The sequence below is a fragment of the Pseudophryne corroboree genome, chromosome 6, assembly GCF_028390025.1.
Source record: "Pseudophryne corroboree isolate aPseCor3 chromosome 6, aPseCor3.hap2, whole genome shotgun sequence".
Taxonomy (NCBI): domain Eukaryota; kingdom Metazoa; phylum Chordata; class Amphibia; order Anura; family Myobatrachidae; genus Pseudophryne; species Pseudophryne corroboree.
In genome coordinates, this window is record NC_086449.1 from 217,756,675 (window position 1) to 217,767,698 (window position 11,024).

The window sequence follows — 11,024 nt, forward strand, 5'->3', positions numbered from 1 at the left end:
TTTTTAGTCTGAGATCTGGTATAAAAAGTATAGTACAGCAGGTCAATAATAAGTACAGTATGGTGCATTATATTATATTGCAGTGTCATATACTATGGTGTATTAGCTAGTGCTCTCAATGGAGGAATGGAACTGCTCTCCACTTTTTATTCGTGCAAACTGTTCAATTTCTCTTTGGAAATATGACATACTAATAATGCATTGACAAAACTGAAATCCCTACCAGGCAGCTTCTGTGCCAGGCCTACTAGAGACATCCAGTTACTAAATTAGAGGGGCCTTACTGAGAGTATTCTCCACTTTAACTGTATATTATTCATACATTTATTCATCTTTTCTACACCAGGGCTTTTTAATCTTCTCTTCCTTTTTATAAGCACTGCGACAACCAGTGGAACGGTTCGCTATGTCATGGGCTCCCGAGGAGCTGAACTCGGCGGGAGCAGCGAGTGGAACACATGATCAAAGCCCAAGGCTAAGAGTAGATGAGCCGCCCGCTGAGAGTGGGATGTCAAAGAGAACGGGTCGTACTATTGAACACAAAGAACCTCAGACCGGCACTGGGAGTCGGATCCGCCCCTGTGAAGAAGTCTTCCCCTCCATCATCAGCAAAGTGGTTTGATGTCCCTACAAAGTTGGCCCTAGCTCGCATGGCAAAAGAGGGGGAGGAGGAGATGAAGAGAAAAGAGGATCTTATTATAGCACATAAAGTAGACGATGGAAGTTCTGAAATAAATTGGCTTGGTTGGGTTAAGGCGGGGATAATGAGCTCCTCTCTACAAGAAACAGACACTTGACAAGTCGACTGCCTAACCAAGCACTATCCACTGAAAGAGCAGAGAAATACCCTCGCCCAGCATATAGAACACAATAAATAAAAGATGTACAGTAGTGACTGTGTAAAAGATAAGCTTATTAAAGAGAATAGGTGACAATAGCATTACAATGCTTCAGACTAACTTATAATACAACATATATATGTTGTACCTGCTCTGTTTTCAACTTGAGTTAGAGAGTTTAAAATAAAACTATCATCACCATCTAAAACCATACTAATACTTGTAAAATATTAAATACAGTATACTGCTATTTAGCTGACGGGGTGGGGACACAGACTTTTATGACTGCTTTCTTCCCTAGCCAAAGCTAATGTTGTAGGGACCACAATGACTGCAGAATTTGTCTCCTCTCTCCATCAGAAAATCATGGGTAAGGAAGACCTAGTAGACGCAAAGAGGTTGATGCGAGGTTTGTAATAAAATAATTTATGTTAAAAAGTTAATAATATATTTTATGCTTGGAATACTTAAGGTCACATTACTCCTGAGAAACGAGCAAAGTTCCTTACAAAGAGCCAGAATGAGGCTAAGAATCCGCAGAAAAGTTTTGAAATTTTGCCCACTTTACCCACAGCAACCATGTCTTTATACACAGGAACCCAGTCTGCCCTCTTAAGTTTCAGGGTGATGACACTTATTCAGGCTGCTTTGTAGGCAGTGCAATTATCATGCCAGAATGTTGTACTTGTTTGGCTAACATTAGGGTTAAATTAGAAAAGTTGGAGTATGCCATTCACTTATTTTTAAATCTGTGCAGTAAGGGAAATGCATATTCCAAAATGGCATACAGAACTTTACCTATATAAGCAAAGCAGATCCATCTTAATGCCCACTAACTGCTCAGGAAATAAAACGTGATCCACAAACTCCAACTTTTGAATATTTGCTTATCTTAACAGTTTTTGTAATGTATGAACAAAATCAGTATAGCTTAATCTTCTGCTTTGCTGGAAAAGTGTCTTTAAATCTACTTCCATGAAATAATTGTGCTCGGTAAAGAGATTATAGAACGTGCGTGCAAAGAATGGAATGTTTTAGTTAATATTTACATGCTGAATGGATGGAAAGTGTACAAGTTTAAGAGTCATTCACAAATATCTTATAAGCACACATTTGTGTCTGACATCACCAAACTCTCTTGCACTTTTTGTATTGGTAATAGTGTTTAGAATCCGGGCTCCATTGTTGAATTTTGAGAGATTGACAAGACAGACGTGACATAAATAAGAAATACAGAAAAGCAAAGTTTATTGTCTTAAACAACAAGAAAATAAATGACAAACTATTCTAAGCTAAAGTAGTTATCTGTGGCCACAGTGCATCATTCACAGCAATATACTGTACTGTAAGTACTTCATTAACTTGATGGGAAAAAAAAAGATTTATGTTATTTTATTTATTATAAAAATTCTATATACCAGGTCGCAGTAGCTAAAGTGAAAATGCTTCTCGCAGGAACACAGGTCTGGGGATTACTCGACATCACTTCCTGTTCACCGAAACTATGCACAGGAAATACATGATATACACTTGGCTTTCAAAACATATGAATATTTTATTTCATATATTTTCCCAGCCCCATGCTGGAATGTCTAGTCTTGATTAAAGGGATCATTATAGAACTTTGACAAACTAGACTAAAGCAATTGCTAAGAAATAACTACAAATTACAAAGGATAAACTTGGAAACCCAAAAAGTCTAATAATTCCTTTACTATGAATTTATCAGTGAGCTAGTTCATTTCATATTTTATGTAAAGTATAAGCTGGACAAACCTTTGATATTCTAAGGCTGGGTTATCCAGTAGCATTAAGACAAGTTGAGAGTCCCTAGATGTAAAATGAGACATGTAACCAGTGCTTACTCTGGCTGTGTGTGTGGTGGATGGAGAGGGGGAGTTAGAGAAGGACACTTGTAAGTTGAGCATGGAGATCCATCCGCCCCTCGTGATCATTAGTTTTAGTGGTTTATTGGTGCTAACTGGCCCAAATAGCTATGTAAATTATGATCTATATTTATTAAAATTCCAGTTCTGTAGCAAGCAGCTGCATAATTATTAAATAACTAATGCATAATTTGGATGTGATACCTCTTTAAACTGGCTATGTTTTTTTAGATGTACAGTAGCTCACCCACCTTCTGATATATACTTACAAAGGTGAGCCAAGTCATTTAGAGTAGGATAGTGGGATAGGGCACCTGTTGCCAAATGAGTCTATCATGGCATTTGTCTTTGACCACAGAGTATGAGAGTGAGCTGGAAAATACAAAAGCAGTCCTGTACATTTTTTTACAACTAGACAAGAGCAGGAGAACACTGTATGCTTAAATCCAGTAAGCCATGTGTGTACAAAGTACATCAGATATATATAGTAACACACAGTAACTCTGCCACTGAAGCAGATTCTTCCACTTTCACTCATTGTCCTGTTGAAATAGAAAGATGGCTATAACTAGCAGGTAAGGCAGGTAAGCAATGTAACAGAGCAATGAGGAAGGTTAGTAAGATGCTTGGCTGCATTGGGAGAGGAATTAGCAGTAGAAAGAAAGAAGTAATAATGCCACTGTATAGGTCATTGGTACAGCCTCATCTAGAATACTGTGTCCAATTCTGGAGGCCATATCTTCAAAAGGATATTAATACATTAGAGACTGTACAAAGAAGAGCAACTAAAATGGTGCATGGCCTACATCACAAAACATAACCCAGAAAGACCAAAAAAATCTCTATGTATAGTTTGGAGCAGAGAAGGGAAGGGGGGGACATGATGGAAACTTTCAAATATATCAAGGGTTTTAACAAAGTCCAGGAGGGAACATTCTCCAAATGAATAAAAGCAATAGGACACGAGGACATGCACTGAGACTGGAGGGGGGAGGTTCAGGGGAAATATGAGGAAAAATTAATTCACAGAAAGGGTAGTGGACACGTGAAATAGCCTCCCATGAGAGGTGGTAGAAGCTACGACAGTAGAGCAATTTAAACATGCATGGGACAGACATAAGGATATCCTTACAAAGAAATAAGGATCAAATAAGTTTTGAGATAAAAATATGAAAAAAAAAAGGTCAGACTAGATGGGCCAAGTGTTTCTTATCTGCCATCAAATTCTTTGTTTCTATGTTTCTAGTTTTCTACATTCTTTGGTTTTGGCGACACAGCATTCTGTACACAGTTCTGCAGCAAGTTCCTGGGGTGCTATTTTTAAATAAAACATTATTGTTCTTTTGCATGGAGAACCACCGGTCGGGATCCCAGCGGTCACAATGCCGATGCCGGAATCCCTACAGGTGATAAAATGCCACCGCTGGAATACTGGCGACACAGGCTATTCTCCCTCTGAGAATATAACCGTGGCAATCGCACTTTCTAGCGCTCGCCCCGTTGCTGGCATACTGGTGGCCGGGATCCCGCTGTTGGGATCATGACAGCCGGGATCCCGGTCACCAGTAAAACATATATGTTCCCTCCTACACTACCGGTCATTTTAGCCTCATTTATATCTTAAATTAATCATGAGAGTGAGAGAACATTGGAACTGTATTGGTTGCAGAACCTTAAGAAGATTAGAAGGATTGGGTACTTAGAAATGTGCTTCTCTGCCAGAGTGCATCCGGGAGGTGAAAATTACACCCCATTAAAACTATAGGACAAGACCTGATCTCTGTTGGCTGGTGTAAAAATAATTCCTTGCTTTGGGCCATGCAAACTGCTGTTCCTCCAGATGTAATCTTGCCCTACAGACCCTTGTGACCACCAGAAATCTTGGCACGGCTACGCAAATTGGTCCTCGATGCATTTATAATAATAATAATAATAATAATAACCATTTCAACAATCATTTCAATGTATCTAAATTGAATGAAGCACATATTCAAATAATATCTAGTGTAGATCACTGTTTAAATAGAGTCAATTGCAAGTATAACACAGATACAAGTTATGAAGGACACAGTGTACAGTTTTCAGTCATCATGCTTTTATTTTGATACATCTTAACAGTACCCATTTGAATACATTCATGATCATGTTTGCATCAAAGAATTTCTCTACAGCTACAGCTGTTAACTTTGCATTATTGGGTATGTCTAGCTGTTTGAAGGGCTGTGATGTTTCACATTATCAGATTCAGTTTCTATGCCATCCGCATTGTTCTTACAATTCTAAAGCCTCAAGTTACTGTTCTAAAACTACATATTTCTCATAAAATTTTGATAATGTGACATTGTCAATACCTTGATAAACATCAACTTTATGGCCCATTGTAAACGCCACACTGTCATGATTTTTTATTTCTGTTCATTCCAAATGCAGTATACATACAAGCTCGCTTAATATTTAGCTGTTTGTGTTTGTCAAGTGCTTTTCAGCACAGTTAAAAGTGAGAAGTCATTGAGAACAATAATAAAAAAAGCATTGATAACAACGCCATCTCTTAGAAGCTTCTCTTCCAACAAATATAAATGTTTATGAAGTACATATTGGTGCTTTGCAATGCCAAAGACAAACTTCTAACCCACCTCAATACGTGCAAGTGCGCCTGTACTTCCACCAGGTCACGTAGACTTGTGGAGCAAGATCGCCACATTATTAGAGATGTGGCAGTGGAGAGGAAACAAGAATTCATTTTATGATTAAACATTATTGCCTGGAGGTAAAGGAGAGTGGAGGTCGCCAGTGGCAGTTGCAGAGGTGGGGCTGCAGTACAGTTCAAAATTCAAATAGGGGAGCCACACCAACTGCCAGTGAGTCCCGGCTGGTGATGTTTGGCAGTATTTGGGGTGGTTGGTGTGGCTCCCCTGTTTGAATTTTGGACTGTGCTGCAGCCCCACCTCTTGAGCCGCCACTGGAGGGGGCTCATTTGTAGGTGTGTTACTTGCTGTTAGTAGGGTCATAATGCCATTTCTGTTCTAAAAGGACTTTGTAACAGTTGTGAGTTGGAAGGGAGATTTGGTCCTAGACTATTATTGTGACCCTTTTGATGTCCTCATGTTGTTGCACTTTGGTGAAGACAGGAATTTCCAGATGCATTTCAAGCAATTCATACAATGTGTCACCTACACAAAATTAACATCAGTAGTATAGACAGTTCCTATGACATCACACTTTCATGATTAATATAGGCCTAATCTAAAAATTCTCAAACTCAGTCCCCAGGACTACAAACTGTTCATGTTTTCCAGGCCTCCTTACAGAATCACAAGTGAAATGATTAGCGCCACCTGTGGATCTTTTCAAATTTGTAAGTGAGGAATGAGTACACTTGTGCACCTGCTAGGTGACCTGGAAAAATGAACTGTTGGGGGTCCTGGGTACTGAGTTTGAGAACCTCTTGCCTAATCTTTTTATGAATCTAATTTGTGCAGTATTTTATAGTTTGTACTTGCTTCTCATTTCCCAAAACCAGGGGTGGATTTAGGGGTGTGGGCGACCCTAGGCACAACAGTAATGGCCGCCACCCACCTGCCTAATTTTATTATTTTTATTGGTTGGCTATAAACCCTCATTTGATGATAGCCAATTTAATTGAATAATTTAAAAAAAGCCACAAACTGTGAATTTTTAATAAATTATGTATACAGTACATATTTACTAAGTGGGACAGCTTACAGGGGCAGTATGTGCATATCTTACCCATTTACACTCTATTCAAGATGGCACATGGTACAGTAAAGTTGAAATATTTTGTAGTCACTGGTACTTTTTGGGCTGACAGTACCAACACAAGCATCCAAATGCTGCCCCCAAACAAATGCCGCCCCTAGGCACCCGCCTCATGTGCCTAATGGGAAATTCACCACTGCCCAAAACATTACTGTTTCGCTTACAAAACACTTCAGTGTTTTATTTACTTGTGGATCGCTGTTCTTATAACACACTCTTCCAAAAACTCAAGGCTGATTGTATTTGTGTGTTTATGTACATATACACATATCTTGCCCATCTTGGTACTTACAAACTCGAGGGAACCCTAGTATAAAAAGAAAGTCCCCTTTTTCAGAGTGCTCTGTAGTTATTATCTGGTAGTTATTATCTGGTGATCAGATAGTAGCATACCGGGTGGTCTTCAGGTTGCCGGCGGCCGAGCTCCCGGCGAGCACCATGCCGGCGCTGGAATCCCGACTGCCGGCATACCGACATCTTTTCTCCCTCTTGGGGGTCCAAGAGGGAGAAGGAGAATAGGAGAATAGATAGCATGGCTCGCATAGCGCGCCACCATGCCCACAGCGTGGCGAGCGCAGTCTGGATTCTGGCGCCGGTATGCTGGTCGCCGGGACCCCGACCGCCGGCAAACCATACTGCACCCTAGCATACTATATGCTAGAAAAAAATAGGGAAACCAGAGTTGGGGGGGGGGGGGGGGGTTCTAATACACAGATTTCCTCCATCCTGGCATAAATAAACACAGGGGTTACCTCATTTGATAAAACAAGTTGCCTTATTTATAAAAGGGTTGGACCACCATATTAATTGTACACATTTTATGAGTTTCATTCAAACTTGTAAAGAAACAGAAAAATACAGTATCATTTTCAAGTGCACATTTTATAATATTTTATTACAAAAATCTATGCCTAGAAACCTGTTTTTGTTCTGTTGGAAAAGTGGATTTATACCGATGCAAACAACGCGTTTGCTTGTACAGTAGTTCACTTTTCTGCCTTTTCAATAAAAAAAACAAACCCTAACTTGGTTATTTTGGGTAGATTGGTTTTGTCATGTAAGGAGAAATAAACTAATTCTACAGTATTTTCAGGAAAGTCGTGGCAGAATTAAGCAAACTAATGTTATTTTCAGAAAATTCAAAGTCTCAGCATGGTATAATTGTATGAGTAATGTACAAATAATTATGGATGTTGATGTTGGAATGTAACCATTTCACAGCGACAGGGTTAATCAAACTTAGGAAGATAAAGTGTCCATTTCTATGCATCTTAATAGGACAATCCATAGTGGGAATAGATCAGAGCTGAATGGTGTCTATAGATATCAATAGCAACAGCTCCACCAACATAAATATGATGTACACACACAATTATGTATATGGCATATGTGCTAATTCCAACTATTTTAGATCAACAAATTTACATATACTTTCAGGTGTTTGTAATTTGTTTTCTGCTTCAGGAGCAACTTGTATTTAAGCTATAATTTTCCTTTAAGGAGTTACATGTTTTCAATAGTACACTTGGGTTAAGCCAATAAACATCTTCACCTACTGTTTTCATTACTGACTCCAGTGAAGCAGCGTCTTCCTGACAAGCCATTATGTTGCACTTCATGTAGTCTAGCCACCAGAGAACAAGTGCTGTATTAGCCAGAGAGAAAAAACCTAACATGCAGTAAAAATACAGATGCTGATTTATATTTCATATACCTAATTTAAAAGCCCTGAAATATCATTTCAGTCTATTTTATATAGAAGGACAAACCAACCTTTGATACTTGAGGGTTCTCTGTAACTTGCCTTAGCATGAGGAGGGTGAGCTCATATAACAAGTTTCAGCTAATAAACAGTATAGGATATCTGACAATGACATTTTTACAGCTCTCTTTCTGTTCATGCCTTGACAACAAACCGTCAGCACACACCTTTCACACAATCAATGGCAAAACCTGACATGATGCTGAGATGTTGCAGAGACGTGAAACTAAACGGTTCTCTAAAGATTCATTGATTCACATGAAACACAATTACTTTTCAAATCAAACACAAGTTTCCTATCTGTAATAGGGGATCTTTTCAGTGGATCAGGAACTGGGAATTAATTGTTTTTATTTTGAAGAAACTTTAAATGATCTATTTACCTTTTATATCTACTCATTTACTGTACACAGAAGATGTCCCCTGTTATGTGCTGTGTTGGAGAAATGAATGATAAGGATTGAAACAAATCAATTTAAGCTTAAATAAATCAAATGGGGTAGACTCAGTGTAACTTGGTATCTGAAACAAACCATGTTAGACTGGAAGGGGGGCAAATACAATTATTTATGTAATTCTGAGGTTCCCAAAGTGGGTGTGTGGCACCCTGGGGTGCAGCAGGGCACTTGCAAGGGTGCCACTGGTTGAAGGCACACTTACATTACCTTCGGACTCGCAGATTTTTGTTTGCATTCCCATGGGACTGTGTACAAAAATCCATGAGTCCGGGGTGAGATCAGGCCGCAAAGCGAGTGAATTGCTGAGCCGTTAGCTGTGCTCCATGTCGTTTCAAAGGAAACTCTCCCCCTAGGTGTGGTATGGAAGTTATACAGTTAGAAGATAGACAGTGATTAGGTCGACCCCATATAGTCGACAGTCAAGAGGTCGACAGGCCGCCGAACTTGGACTTAATTACATCCCGGCCATTGTCTGTGTGCCTTAATATTTGGAAAATGAATTGCATCGATCCATGGGCATATCTATAATGTGTTCAATGTGTATTGTACAAACAAACCCCTGGGTCCCGTAGGGCCATGCCACACACCCTGCATCCATTCAAAATACCTCCCCATTTGCGCTGTGTTACAAGGAACATAGTGCAAGCGCCATTTTTCCGTATCATCACTATATGACATAGGCACCATGTTTCCGAAGATTTGCACATATGCAATATAGAAATCACGTGCATGAGCAGTAGACTCCTGGCAGCTCCGAGGAGTCTACTATGGAAAGAACAAGTGTGTGTGTGTGTGGGGGGGGGGGGGGGCGACGACGACGACAGAGGCTACACACAGGCACTCCCCTTTCTTGATGCACCGCTGCATCCATTCACTGTTTATTCTGCTCAAACTGTTTTCCTGTATATCAGACCTCTATTACTCTATGTCGCTGCAAAACCTATAGCCCCTTATAAATTAACTTTGATGATGGTGATTTCACACTGCCAGCATGTGTATAGAAACTATATAAAAGGGCAGCAAAGACTCATGTAATGTCTGTACCATCTTGTATTTATAGATGATCATTTCTATCACAGAAAGGTATGTAACAGTCTTTGTAAGGACTCATTATTAGAAGTAAACTCATTCTGCTTTACAAGATCCTGTAGGACTCCTACTGTATTACCTGCTTTATACCTGTAACCTACAGATAACAGATAAACTCTGATCCATTCACGGGCTTTTCTGTGTTGAATCCAGTGAAGCCCTGAGTTAGTTTTCTGCCTACTAAACTGCAGTCTTGAAGCAAAATAAATAGTCAGGAGGAACCAGCCATAGGCACCAGCAAAGAGTACTGCAACAGCTATCCCAAGCACCCATAAGTGCTGATCTAAGTGCTGGTGAGGAAGCATGGGCGTGATAGCAACGTATCTCCTACATCTTTTACTCAGTTCCCATTCACAGTCACTGAGTCTGGTAGTCCAGTAGCACCAATATTTGTAGACAAACTGAAACTATACAGGTAAACCCAGCTTATCACAGTTTATAACTGTTGGCAAGCAGTGGAATAATCCCAGTATCAAACTGGGAATATAGCCAGCCACAACACTGTTTTGTCCCTGGAAGCCATCAGAGACAATAGGAACTGAGGTGGAAATTCAGATCATATCGCAGCAGCAAATTTGTTAGCTAATGGGCAAACCCACTGCAGGGGGGGCAGATATAAGATGTGCAGAGAGAGTTAGATTTGGTTGGGTTATATTGTTTCTGTGCAGGGTAAATACTGGCTGCTTTATTTTTACACTTATTTAGATTTCAGTTTGAACACACCACACCCAAATCTAACTCTCTCTGCACATGTTATATCTGTCCCCCCCCCCCCCCCCATCATCCCCCTGCAGTACACATGGGGCCTAATTCAGACCTGATCGCTCACTAGGGTTTTTGCAGTCCTGTGTTCGCATAGTCGCCGCCCATAGGGGAGTGTATTTTCGCTTTGCAAGTGTGCAATCGCATGTGTAGCAGAGCTGTACAAACAGATCTTGTGCAGTCTCTGAGTAGCCCAGGACTTACTCAGCCACTGCGATCACTTCAGCCTGTCCGGGACCGTAACTGATGTCAGACACCCGCCCTGCAAACGCTTGGACAAGCCTGCATTTTTCCAACCACTCCCAGAAAATGGTCAGTTGCCACCCACAAATGGCTTCTTCCTGTCAATCTCCTTGCGAATGCCCGTGCAAATGGATTCTTCACACAAACCCATCGCTGAGCGGCGATCTGCTTTGTACCCGTGTGACGCGCCTGCGCATTGTGGTGC

The 11,024-nt window shown here is 40.3% G+C and overlaps 1 long non-coding RNA gene across 2 annotated transcripts in view; it reads left to right on the top strand.

The window, feature by feature from the left end:
• Positions 1-2,741, top strand: part of LOC134935140 (uncharacterized) — a 55,451-nt gene extending 52,710 nt beyond the window's left edge. For both annotated transcript variants that reach the window (XR_010179929.1, XR_010179930.1), the window contains exon 3: positions 378-2,741. This is a non-coding gene — a long non-coding RNA (uncharacterized LOC134935140). The remainder of the gene's footprint in view (positions 1-377) is intronic.
• Positions 2,742-11,024: the final 8,283 nt, after the last annotated feature.